We start from the raw sequence: 14552 nt of genomic DNA, 5'->3' as shown, positions 1-14552 counted from the left end.
AGAAATTGGAATTGGATCGGATGAATCGGTCGATTCGAATCGAAATTGGTATCATTCCATTCTTTTTTCTTCTTTTTTTCCAGAAGTTTATGAACCAAACCGGTCCAGCCAATTACTTGACTACCAAGTTGTTTTTCCATGGATAGTTCAATACTTCAATAAAACACACAACATAGGTTGTTGCCCCAAAAAAACAATATACCTCTGCATGCCAGCCCCACATTATCAATGGGTCGGATTCAAGTCCCTGCACCCCAAGTCCCAGCTCTTGGTTTTAGGAATTGGAATTGGATTGGATGAATCGGTCGATTCGAATCAAAATTGGTATCATTCCATTCTTGTTTTTTTTTTTTTTACAGAAGTTTATGAACCAAACCGGTCCAGCCAATTACTTGACTACCAAGTTGTTTTTCCATGGATAGTTCAATACTTAAATAAAACACACAACGTAGGTTGTTGCCCCAAAACAACAATATACCTCTGCATGCCAGCCCCACATTATCAATGGGTCGGATTCAAGTCCATGCACCCCAAGTCCCAGCTATTGGTTTTAGGAATTGGAATTGGATCGGATGAATCGGTCGATTCGAATCGAAATTGGTATCATTCCATTCTTTGTTTTTTTTTTTTTTGGTGAATATATCATCCCATTCTTATTCCTACCGGTTCTCCAGTCCCACTTGTGGAGCGGACCATCCTAGCCCAATTGATTCGGAGTGCCTAATCCGATCGATGTCTATAATTTTATTTTTTTTATCGATTCTGCTTTATCCTATTCTATGGGAGAAGGGGAGATGTGAACTAGTAGAATTGAACCCAAGACGAGAGAGATAGTGTATTATAACTGATCTAGGGCTGCAACCAGGCCACTGGGCTGGCTTGTTTAAAACCCCAAGTCCCTTTAACTCATACTAGGTCCAACCCAGCCCAAGGTCCAGCTGGTATATTTCAGTCCAACACTCTAGCCAAGCCTCAATTGACTATGTTGGGCCAAGTTGGTCCTGATTGACATTTGCAACCCTAATGTAATTATGTATATTGATACATGAAATATAAAAATATAAATATATGTGCAAGAGATAGTTGCTTCATCAACCATTACCAATGAGAGTGCGTATAGGGACATTAACATGGATGAGATTCCTTTCACAGGGGTGGAGTATTAATTTTGCGTGCTCCTGTGTATAGGTGCAAGGGTTTGTTTTGCCATGTAATATATTGGTGAAAAATAATTGTAACCTTACTTTGTTGCCCTTCTAGTATAACACGCTTCAATGAAGTAAAATTTTGTTAATGTGCTCCCCTATGCGTCTAGACACATGGGGAAGCTAAATGACCATCTTGCCTCCCATGTTGATGTTTTTGTGTGTGCTCCTATTGGCCCTTGCACAGGCATAGGAGCCGCACTCCCGGACAAAGAATACTTCACTTATATTTGTATATGGGAGAGGGTTCTCTGAACAAGCGACATAGGGGAGGGCATAAACAAGGTGCAACAAAATAGTATCGTACATCAGAGGGCAAGGTCATTTCATGTGATGAGAGAGATACACATAGAGGTGCTAACATATTCCGCTCCAACAGCTCAGAGAACCTTTTCCCTTTATATATATTCATAGGGGAAAAAAGTTTTATGCATTGGGGGCGCAAGATGCGCCCAGACACAAGGGGTGGGCGAGATGACCGCCTCGTCTTGCCCCATGTGTCTAGAAGCAGCCTACGCCCCGTGCATTCCTAGGCATAGAACATCACCCCATATTCATATACAGTTATATATATATAGAGAGAGAGAGTCGGGTTGGGCCAAGCTTACCTCAAGGCTTCAACTCAGGCTTGGTCCGACCCGACTTGTAGAAATCTCAGCCTTGGCCCAGTCTATGAGCTGAAAAGCCCAACATAGGTCTCGTCGGGCTCAAGCTCACAACAGCAAACTTGCACCCCTAAATTGAACCACATCTCTACAATGGACAAGTTACACATCTACATGGTCACCAAAAGCTTGATTTTGAAGCTCAAGGAAACATATATTGAGGGTGTTGGTGTCCTCGACAAAGCGGATAGCTTGTTGTAGAGTTACCTCGGCAGTAGAGGTGTGTCGACTACCCATGGTGGTCTTGGGTGTCTGAAATGCCCATCTTGGAAACAAAATGAGAAGTGCGCCAACTACGGAAGTTGATGCCTAATTTGAATGTAGAAGGAGGGAGAGTCGGAGATGAGAAAGTAATGGAAAACGAGGCTTGCAAAGTGGGTTCAACAGATTTTGACTTTCCTCAATAATCCTCTATTGCACCTTCCCTCAGCCTCTCCCTCTTAATCCAAGCCATCTCAATGTCCAGTCGGGAGTCAAAATAACAAACACAAGCTCTTTGATCGCCATACTATGGGCATTGGCAACAAGCCCACGAAACCATAAATGATCATGGCCTTTTATGTGGTTGTGATGTCTAGTGTCTAGTGAAAGTTGGATACTTGGATTAGCACGGTGGTGTAGGAATATTGTATGAATCGGAAACTAAATTGGGTCCACATGGTTCCCCTCACGCTGATGCGTATGGAACTCCCTATATATATATATATATATATATATATATACCCCACCCCTTGTACTAGGGGTGTCAAATGCTAGTCTACACTGATTGAAAACCGACATTGGACTAACCAATTAGTAAACATTTTGGAGAAGAATAAAAAATTGTGTTTGGTTGTAGTCTGATGGGCACTTAGCCGACACCGATAACCAATCTTTAGCCAACCATTTAGATATTGATTAGTCCATTTAAGCCAATTCATACTAACAATTATCTGTTTAGAGCCCAAGTAGCCCGTTTAAAGACCAATTAGCATGATCCCAATTATGGACTAGCAACTGATTGATGAATAGAAGTGTGTTCATGCCCTAGCCTATGAGGCCAGATTACCTAAACTGTTATACCCGTACCCCGGGATATAATTAAATATCATTTCTTCTCGTGACGTGTAGATACCGCTGCCATGTATGCTGGTGACCTGTTCTCCATGATGGTCAAACCTAGCTACAAAATCGTTGACCACAAGACGCGGGTTTGCTGTGGAGGAAAGATTCCTCAACGCCGGTGGGAAAGTTCGTTGTGGCGACTTCGTCGACTACCCTCCAAGTACCAGCCGGGAAGCGAGGAGTTCAGAGAGAGCATCCGGACCGTCACCTCGTTGGATATTTCGTTCGTGATGAGCTTAGCATTGCCGTGGCGAAAGGTTGTTCGGGTCATGGGTAATAAACCATGACGGGGAAAAGGTAAGTTCTAGCCTCAAGTCTTACTAATTATTTTTCATTTGGTAACCTCGAAGTGCGGGTCCTAGGCTTGAACCGCTCGAGCTATTTCATGAGAGAGGGAATAATTTAAGTTCGGGTCCCGCGTGCCTTTAGGAAGAACATTGGGTACTTATACCCATCTCATTTGAGCCCATCTAAGAATGGGCTTTTCCCTAATTAAGGTTGTGGGCAGGCCCATTTAACCTATTGGCCCAATGATGGGTTATTCCATCCACTTACCCAAATAGGACTAATGGGTTGACCCATTAGGCCTCATGACCCATTTGACTTGAGGTACCCCAAATACCCATTTATTATAAAAGAGAGGAGGAGGGGGAGAGAACATTACTTCTTCTTCAACATCCTCTTCTACCCTAAATCGTGGAGGAGAGAAAGAGGAGAGAAAGAGGAGAGAAAGAGAAAGAGGAAGGAGAGAGAGGCTTGGAGGAAGGTGGAGACCCCATCTCTTGGGCAGAAATCGTGGAGCTCTCATCTTGGGGGTAGGTAAGCTTCTTCCTTCTTCTATTTTGGATTTCAAAAAGGGGTTGGGTAATGGGAGAGATTGACCTAGATCTCTCTTGGAACCTAGGGAGTAGATGGAGCTTTAAAGCCAAGCTATGGTGGAGTTAGTTCACTCCATTATGAGCTCTAATGTGAGGGTTCTCATTGCCATTTGGGAAATTTAAGGTTGGACCCTAATGAGCTTGGGATAGAGTTTTCTAGAAGTCCTTGTGCTTTAAAAACCACTTGAAGTGGGGTCCTTGGAGGGGAATCCTTCGGATTTTGGACCTGAAGGTGTGAGGGTTACATGTGACTTGCACTGCAAGAAACCCCCCAAACTACCTTCCCGAGAAGGATTACTGTGAAGGTCGGATTTACACTCGGATTCGATTTTCGAAACCACATCGCATCCGACCTTGACAAAAATTGTCCCGAGCCTGTGAAGCTCGGATTTACACTTGGATTCAGTTTTTCAAACCACATCCGCATCCGACCTTGACTAAAACGTCCGAACCCCGGTTTCCTAGGATTTACATGTGGTTGCAAATTTGGGCATGAAACCACTCTCGAACCACTTCGTCTCAAACCTTATACTTAAGTGTTTATGGGAGATCTTTTGGGGATCCGTTCCTTTCGCTCGTTTAACCTTATTCCACTCTTTGTATAGGTTAAAATATTCACTTTTGTGGCTTATTGCTTGATCGAGGCGACAAGCGATAAACGGGTGCTTAGGCGTATACGTTGTGAGTGGGTTTGGTTGTATGGGCTTGTTATTATTATTGCATTATATATTATGTACTCATTACAATTAATAAGCATGATTGCACATATTGCATAATTTTATATCTATTTGTTATAATGTTGATTGGTAATGTTGTATCTTGATGGGTCTCGGTGCGGTGGAGTCGTCGTAACTCCCGAACTCTATAAACATTTATGAAGAAATTATGTTGAATGTCATGTTGAATGTATGCGCCGTGCCGTCTTGTGAACCGGGCACTAAACCGAGATGAAAAGTTGATGCGCCGGATTACCTCTCGGGCGATAGGACTTGCATGTAGTATATTTGTGGCTAGGATTTCACACCCTTATGCTACGACCCTTACCAACAGGGGTTTAGGTGTTGGGTAATCAGACACCGGATTCTGTGGAGGTGGGAGAGGCCATCATGGTAGTATTGGTTATCGAGGTCCGCCACCGAGTGGTCTTGAGGCTTCGATCGGCGTAGGTCCCACGTGACAATTGAGGTTTCATTGTGGCGATAAGTTAAGTGACCCACAGTGTCTCCCGAGTTGTCACATAGCATATGCCATTGACTTAGTTGTTTGTTAGGTGGAAAAATGGACTTAACATGTGCATGCATCATTGGACTATGTGAATTGTGTGTTGTGCATTCCCATCCCCTCACTGGCTCGGTGGAGCTAACCCCTCGTGCGCACATTTTTAGATTATGGTGCAGGTGACGGATATCTCGCGGGACTTGGAGTTCAGCCCTCGGGATACGATGAGATCGGTGAGGAGGAACCGGAGGCCGTGTTTGAGGAACATGGCGACGGGTGTCCTTGCGATGATTGTGCCTACGGGCCGTGAGGATATTCGGGACTCGATCCCCTTTTGATTACTTTTGAGGCTAAGGCCTATGGTGAAATACTTACTGTAATACCATTTTTGATAGTTATTAGATGATCATTGGAAATGTAACTAATTACTGTATTTATCATCTAGCTTTGAACATCTTGTAACTATTCGATTTATACGCTTCCCAATACTACGATCCTTGGAATGTAATATTCCTCTTTTACGCATTCTAATGTTACATTGTGTTAATATTGGATATGGTATGCGTTGGGACACCGTGTCGTGATCCGGGCGGTTTAGTAGGATGACACGCGTCGTCTAGTCACCCTTTATATGATATTATATTCCTTATCTCGGAATAGGGCGTGATAGCGTGGTATCGAGCGAGATGCTCGCACCATGATCTAGCGTTTGTGATTTACTCTCCACAATAGGTTGTTAAGTTAAAAGCTTCCAACAATGCATAATTGGAATGTGTGTGAATGCTAGGGAGAAGACTAGCTTAGGGAGAAAGCCAAGACAATAGCAAATAATAGGCACAACGTGGAAGGAAAAGACATGTGTTTATATTTATATATATATTCCTTAATTCCAATTGTGAAACATTTCCATAAGCCAAACGAGGATTACAACAAAATTCATGAATCGTAGACTTCAAATTCTTACAACCAAGAAAAAGAAAAATAAATTTGCCGCATGGTAAGACAAAAAGCTAGGGGTCCATTGAGAGCATGGTGGGAATGGACGGAGGTCTCTTGCTCCATCTCATCATCACTCTTGGGCTCGTCCTGGTGCCCTCATCATGGAGGTAGGAGTGCAAGTCCTCCATCTCGCGCTCGAGGCTCTCCATGCGTGCATCGATGCATCGAGCCTAGTGTTCACTCCTTCAAACCCCGAGCCATCTTGGTGCTCATCGGCCCAGAGTTGCAAGAATCTGTCGATGTCGACCCACTAGGAGCAGTCTTGGATGAAGAGGCCGCATGCACAGCCGGCGAGGAGGAGGCTCCTGCACTGAGGCTCGGGCCGTGACCCTCTGGCGGGACCAATGGCTCCCCATCACTATATGCATCCATCGCACTTCGCATCCTCGCCATCGCTGCGTTACGATCTAGAGGTGGATCTTCGGTTAAGTCTTGATCCTCCTCACTAGTCAACTCCAAAATGCTTGGAAAATAGTGGTGAGCAACCTCCCATAGGGTAAATCTAAGTTCCTCCTGGGATTTCGCCCGCATGATCCATGGTCCGCATGATAATGTAGGCGGCGCAGATGGGAATGCCTTTGTAGAGGTGATAGGCCACATAGCCTACGAAGATGGAAGGCATGGTGCGGTGACTGCTATAGGCACGATGTTGTCTTGCACAATCCGCTCGATATCCGGGAGAATTGGCAAAAGAAGTCTCGAGCACTTTCTTCTCGAATGCCCCACGTGTAAGCTCCCCGTATAACTCCCTGTATGCCTCTCTCCCGAGAAAGGAGTAGGGATTCTTCCATGGTGCGAGAGGTCTTCTCTCCCGGATAGCTACATTGAGGATGCCCCACAACGTGCCTCGTGAAGGATATGGTGACTCCTTGACATAAGAGAGGATCCGATAATCTCGCGTGCCTAGGTTCTCGGTGTGCGAGTTGGCGTAGAAGTGACGAACGAGCTTGGGATAGAATGGCTCTGGAAGGTTGAGGAGGTTGGACCACCCCGTGCTTCAAATCTCGGCCCTACTTTATAGGCCTTGAGGTCTTCAAGTACCACATCTCTTCCCTCCAAGATACTCTTAAAGCGAAAGTGGTCTTGGTACATCTCCTGTTTCTCTAGGTCTTGGAACCATTGCGTATCCAAAGCAACTGGGGCAGCTTGTTCGGCCCGTGCACGCCTTGTTCTAGGAGCCATTTAGATTCCCTAACCTGCAACCAAGGAAGGCCAAGAATATAGAAACATATTAAATCAATGCGTGAATATTAAGGCCTAAGCAGATATACAATGAAACGAGACAAGGAGTTAGAACCTAGACCTTGATTTCTACAACGTTAACCAAATTACAGCAGGGAATGTACTAGGAAAAGTTTGTTGTGAATGGTCTAAGGAGTTAGGGAAAAGGGGAATGCATGGCCAACATGTAGATGCAATCATAGAGGGTAAATGTACATGGCCACATTTATGCTTAGAGAGCATTATACAAGCAATTAGTTCAAACAAAATTGGACTGAATTGATAAAAATTATACCATGAAACCCAAAGAGGAAATTTTCAGAATTTGGTTGGAAGTTGAATGATATAGTACACAATATATATACATGGCCATAGTATACCTAGAACATGAAGTTTTTACCCAATACTTAGTTCAAGCAATATATATGGAGCTAACTTGTGGTAAATCATGCTTGGAACATCATAAGAAAGGAAAATTCTGATATAGTACAAGGATTTTAAATCATAGGGACACCCCAAATGTATATACACCAAGCCTACCTAGCAAAAAAATCGAATTTAATTTGGGCAATAAGAAAATAGAAAAAATTTTTTCGGTTAGGGTTTTGGGATTTCTCCAAAATCCAACCCAAACCCTTGGTGATGGTGCAAGATTGGGGAAATGCCCCAACTAGGTTGCATATGAAGGGAAGCGAAGGTAGGATGGACAAAAATCCATCTAAATAGCTAGGAGAAAACAAAAAAACCCAAATCTTGTAAACCCGAAATGGATTTTGGGGTTTCTCCATAATAGAAGTCGAAAGGAGAAAGAGATAGATCGATAGAGAGGGAAGAGGGCATACCCGAACTCGATCGGATCTGTTGTGCGTGGATTGAGTGCCAAAAATCCACCTAGAAGGGAGAGGGAGCAAGGAACGAAAGTGCGGTTTTGGGTTCTCCAGAGCGTAGGGGTGTTTGGAAAAAGAAATTTGGGTTTTGAAAGGGAGTTTCGAGTGAGAAATTGCTGTTTTTGGACCATGCGGTTTTACACTCGGATGCAAGATTTTGAATCCGATCGTGAATCCGCTGATTCCCGAGACCAGCCTTTGGTCTGTGAAGGTCGGATTTACACTCGGATGCGCCTAGTGAAACCGCATGTAAATCCGACCACGCTGAAAAAGGTTTTTGGCCGTTTTGCTTAACCAACTTGTTTCTAATGTTTATTACCCTCATAATTGCTTCCCTTACCCCTCGTGTAACCTATGTTTACCTTTGCAAATCGATTTTTGATTGGTTTGCTTAATATTGCTATTGTGCCTATAATGTGGTGTTGATCAGAACCGGTGTGAACCATGGTTAATACACGGTCAAATGCCAACCGTTCTCCTGCTAGGGAAGAGGCTGGTGAGGCTTCAATACGGTTCTACCGTAGCACCGCAATTAGTAATAATGCGGATGTCGCCGCGTTGTTGAGCAATAGGTTGCAATCCATGGAACGAGAGCATAGGGAGGCGCAACAAGAGCAGCGCCAATTTATGCAAAACATGACGGCTATGTTCCAAGCCTTTGTTAGGGAAAGGCAGCCAGTGCCTCCTCCCGTGCAAGTCAATCCTCCCCCACCTGTGGGTTCTGCTGCCTAGTGTTCCTCCTGGCTCAAGCCATGCCGAATTCCTTTGCCACCGAGGTGCCACACCTATTCTACCTTCCACTTCGTGGCTCCTTCGGTCCAAGCTGGTGACTCCGGCTTGGGTGGATGCTTGCTAGGTTATCGGAGAGATTTCAGAAACATCGTCCTCCAACCTTCTACAAGATGGCCCATGATTCCTTTTTCCCAGCAACATTTATAAGGGATCTTGAGAGAATCTTTGAAGTGATACAGTGCAATGACACGGACAAGATCCGGTGTGCTACCTACCAGCTCCGGGGTGATTCTGATGCGTGGTGGCTCTCCTCTAAAGACCATTTTTGGGCAACTCACCCAGAGGCAACTTGGGCTCAATTCAAGGAAGTCTTCTTCAAAAATTTCTTCCCTCAAAACTTCCGTGATAGGAAGGAGTCTGAGTTTATGAGCTTCTTTCATGGATCCAAATCGGTCCTTGAGTACCAGCAAGCTTTTGAGGAGCTGTTTTACTTCGCCCCGGTACACATGAAGGCCGAGAATGTGAAGGCTAGGAAGTTTGAGAAGGGGCTTAGACCTAGCATTAGTACTGTGGTGCTACACAAGTACCCTACTTATGCTGAGACGGTCCAAGCCGCTTAAGGTGATTGAGGACCAGCAGAGAGAGAATTACAGGGCCATTCAGCCGGTAAAAGGCCCATGACCTCTCATGAACCTAGGGGATCCACAAAATTCCAAAAGAGAGGGTCCTACACTACTACTTTTCCGGTCCAATCCCGGAGGCCAGATGCGTGCAAGCACCCGGCCTACATCAACTCCTCACTATGGTTCCCGGACTCTTATATGTTACAATTGCAAGGAGTCCGGGCATATGGTTCGAGACTGTCCTCATCCGCGGATGATAGGTTCTCCAGTGTAGCTACCGAAGGCACCCCAAGCCAAGGCAGTTGTGCGTTCTCTTCTTCCGCTCCGCCCATAGATCTCAAGGTCGGGTGTATTCGACAAATGAAGAGGCCCAGCCGACCCCAAGTGTTATTACAGGTAATGCACTCTACTCTTAAGATGTGCATATTATAGCTTTTGTTTCTATGATTGGTTGTCTGCTGCTTGTCAGTGTCGTTTTGTTTGCTCTTAGCTGCTTATGCTTTATTTGATTCGGGGCATCACACTCTTTTGTGTCCCCTAGTTTTGCTAAGAAGATGTCCATTGAACCAAAGCTAATGGCCCGAACTGATAGTCGACACCAACGGGTAGCAAGGTTGAACTTAACTCGGTTTGTGATCCTTGCCCGGTATGTGTGGGTGGTCACGGACTCGAAGCAAGCTTAGTACTGCTGGATATGAAAGACTTTGATGTGATTTTGGGAATGGATTGGCTATCAACTCACAAAGCCAGCTAATCTGCTCGAGAGGAAGGTTCTATTCAAACCACCAAAGGTGAAGAGTTTGTGTTTATGGGTACTAAGCGGAGAGACCCAAGAAAGTTATCATCTCGCCTCCAAGTACGAGTTGTTGGCGAGAGGGATGTCAATGTTATCTAGCATCCGTGATAGACACAAGCCAAAGGCAGGCCTTTGAAGAGTTGTACGTGGTGAAAGACTTTCCGGATGTCTTTCCCGAGGATCTAACGCGGTTGCCACCGTGATCGCGAGACGAGTTCATGATAGATCTCATTCCTGGTGCAGCCCCGATTCAAGGCACCTTACAGGATGGCCCCAACCGAGTTAAAGGAGCTACAAGAGCAGCTTGAAGGACCTCGTTGAAGAAGGGTTTCATTAGACCCAGTGTATCTCCTTGGGAGCACTGTGTTGTTTGTGAAAAAGAAGGACGGTAGTATGCGTCATGCATTGACTACCGTGAACTCAACAAATTGACAATCAAGAACCGGTATCCTTTGCCTAGGATCGATGATCTATTCGATCAACTACAGGTGCGAAGGTGTTCTCGAAAATTGATCTCCGGTCAGGGTACCATCGATTGAAGATCGAAATAGTGATATCAGCAAGACAAAGATTCGATCTCGCTATGGTCATTATGAGTTCTTGGTCATGTCCTTCGGCTGACCAATGCCCTACGCCTTTATGGAGTTGATGAACCGGGTGTTCCACGATGTTCTAGACAAGTATGTCATTGTTTTCATTGATGACATCTTAGTCTATTCCAAGAGCGAGGAGGAGCACGCGACCATCTTCGCCTAGTATTGCAACGCCTAAGAGAAAACAGTTGTATGCCAAATTCAAAGTGTGAGTTTTGGCTACACCAGTGGCATTTGCGGACACCTTGTTTCTCGGTAAGGGTATAGAGGTTGACCGGCAAGGTGAAGTCGAGTTGATCGCGATACCCAAGAATGTGGCAGACATTCGTAGTTTCCTGGGACTAGTGCTATTACAGGAGATTTATTGAGAACTTCTCAAGGCTCTCCGCTCCTATGACACGACTGACCCGAAAGGGAGTGAAGTTCGAGTGGTCCGATAGCGTGAAAAGAGCTTCCAAGAGCTCAAGCAGATCGGTTTCGCTCCAAGACTTACCATTCCTAATGGTATGGAGGGATGGTAGTCTGATGATGCATCTAAAATGGGCTTGGGTTGTGTTCTAATGCAAGATGGGAAGGTAGTGGCCTATGCTTCTCGGCAATTGAAGGACTATGAGAAGAACTACCCGACCCATGATTTGGAGCTTACCGCTGTGGTTTTCGCTCAAGATCCGGAGACATTATTTATATGGTGAGAAGAGCGAAATATACAAGGATCACAAGAGCCTCAAATACTTCTTTACACAAAAGGAGCTCAATATGAGGCAGCGAGGTGGTTGGAGTTGTTGAAAGATTATGATTGTACTATCCATTACCACCTGTGCAAGGCAAATGTAGTAGCGGATGCGCCGAGCCGAAATCTCGTCCTTGTCACTGGCATCACTAGCAGCCAAGGAGAAACTCATCGAGGAAGCTAGAAGGATGGACCGGAATTACTGGTTGATGGTGTTACCTTATCTCTATCGGCTTTATCAATACAATCCACACCGGTAGGGCGAATTCAATCAGCCCAGGCTTCGATGAGGAGATTCAAAAGGTTATTGAGGCTATCAAGGGGGACACGCAATGCGGAACTGGATTTTACTTTAACAGAGTGGTGTTCTCATGTTCGGACAACGGCTATGTGTTCCTAGTAACCCTCGGTTGAGGAAGGAAGTGTTAGCCGAGGCCCATGACTCTCCCTATTCTATTCATCCAGGTAGTACGAAGATGTATAGAGATCTCAAGGAATATTATCGGTGGAGTGGAATGAAGAGGGATGTGGCTGAGTATGTGGCAAAATGTCTTACTTGTCACAGTGAAGGCGGATAGACAATGACCTCATGGCCTCTTACAGTCATTGCCTGTTCCGAGTGGAAGTGGGAGCATGTTACCATGGATTTTGTCACCGGGTTGCCCCGCACGCCTAGAGGTGTCGATACCATATGGGTTGTCGTTGACGATTGACAAAGACGGCTCACTTCATCCCCATGAAGATTACCTATTCGATGGACAAGCTGGCTCGCTTGTACATTGATAATGTAGTTCGTCTACACGGAGTTCCTATCGCATCATCTCCGATCGGGATCCCGATTTACATCTAAGTTCGGGGAGGGTTTCAAGGCAATGGGTACATGTTGAGTTTTAGTACAGCCTTCCACCCTCAAACCGACGGACGATCGGAGAGGACTATTCGGACATTAGAAGATATGCTCAGCCTGTGCCATTGATATGCAAGGCAGCGATGGGCGAGCATCTCTCACTTATTGAGTTTGCTTACAATAACAGCTTACTGTGCTACTATAGGCATGGCACCGTTTGAGGCTCAGATGGGAAGAAGTGTCGGACACCGTTATATTGGGACGAAGTAGGTGAACGGCGTATTCTTGACCCGAGTTGATTCAGGCAACATGCGAGAAGGTGGACTTGATTCGTGAGCGGATCAAGGCGGCTCACCCAGCAGTAGGGTTATGCGGACTTGAGACGGAAGGACCTTGAGTTCACCGTTGGCGATAAAGTGTTCCTTAAGGTATCACCCTCCAAAGGGGTGATGCGTTTAAAGAAGGGCAAGCCGAGTCCGAGATTTATAGGACCTTTGAGATCCTTGCACGGATTGGACCGGTGGCATATCGGTTAGCACTCCCTCCATCTTTAGAAGGTGTGCACGACGCCTTCCACGTATCCATGTTGAGGAAGTATGTCCATGATCCAAGCCATGTATTGACGCATGAACCACCGAACTTGCGGCGACATGTCCTATAAAGAGCTGCTGAAAAGATTTTGGACAAACAAGGTTGTTCATCTTCGCAACCGCCCATTCATTATGTGAAGATAAAATGGTGCAACCATCCAAGAGGAAGCTTCTTGGGAGGCAGAGGTAGAAATGCGGGCAAATACCCTTTTCTTGCCTATCTACAAGGTACGTCAAATTTCGAGGACGAAATTTCTTATAAGGTGGGGGATGTTATACCTGTACCGGGATATAATTAAATATCATTTCTTCTCGTGACGTGTAGATACCGCCATGTATGCTGGTGACTGCTCTCCATGATGGTCAAACCTAGCTACAAAATCGTTGACCACAAGACGGGTTTGCCTGTGGAGGAAAGATTCCTCAACCGCCAGTGGGGAAAGTTCGTTGACGGCGACTTCGCGACTACCCTCCAAGTACCAGCCCGGAAGCGAGGAGTTCAGAGAGAGCATCCCGACCGTCACCTCACTGGATATTTCGTTCGGTGATGAGCTTAGCATTGCCGTGGTGAAGCTGTTCGGGGTCATGGGTAATAAACCATGACAGGGGAAAAGGTAAGTTCTAGCCTCAAGTCTTACTAATTATTTTTCATTTGGTAACCTCGAAGTGCGGGTCCGGGCTTGAACCGCTCGAGCTATTTCATGAGAGAAGGGAATAATTTAAGTTCGGGTCCCGCGTACCTTTAGGAAGAACATTGGGTACTTATACCCATCTCATTTGAGCCCATCTAAGAATGGGCTTTTCCCTAATTAAGGTTGTGGGCAGGCCCATTTAACCTATTGGCCCAATGATGGGTTATTCCATCCACTTACCCAAATAGGACTAATGGGTTGACCCATTAGGCCTCATGACCCATTTGACTTGAGGTACCCCAAATACCCATTTATTATAAAAGAGAGGAGGAGGGGGAGAGAACATTACTTCTTCTTCAACATCCTCTTCTACCCTAAATCGTGGAGGAGAGAAAGAGGAGAGAAAGAGGAGAGAAAGAGAAAGAGGAAGGAGAGAGAGGCTTGGAGGAAGGTGGAGACCCCATCTCTTGGGCGAAATCGTGGAGCTCTCATCTTGGGGGTAGGTAAGCTTCTTCCTTCTTCTATTTTGGATTTCAAAAAGGGGTTGGGTAATGGGAGAGATTGACCTAGATCTCTCTTGGAACCTAGGGAGTAGATGGAGCTTTAAAGCCAAGCTATGGTGGAGTTAGTTCACTCCATTATGAGCTCTAATGTGAGGGTTCTCATTGCCATTTGGGAAATTTAAGGTTGGACCCTAATGAGCTTGGGATAGAGTTTTCTAGAAGTCCTTGTGCTTTAAAACCACTTGAAGTGGGGTCCTTGGAGGGGAATCCTTCGGATTTTGGACTGAAGGTGTGAGGTTACATGTGACTTCGACCGCAAGAAACCCCCG

Source organism: Telopea speciosissima, chromosome 10 (genome assembly GCF_018873765.1).
Source record: "Telopea speciosissima isolate NSW1024214 ecotype Mountain lineage chromosome 10, Tspe_v1, whole genome shotgun sequence".
Lineage (NCBI taxonomy): Eukaryota > Viridiplantae > Streptophyta > Magnoliopsida > Proteales > Proteaceae > Telopea > Telopea speciosissima.
Note: the sequence above shows the minus strand (reverse complement) of the source record.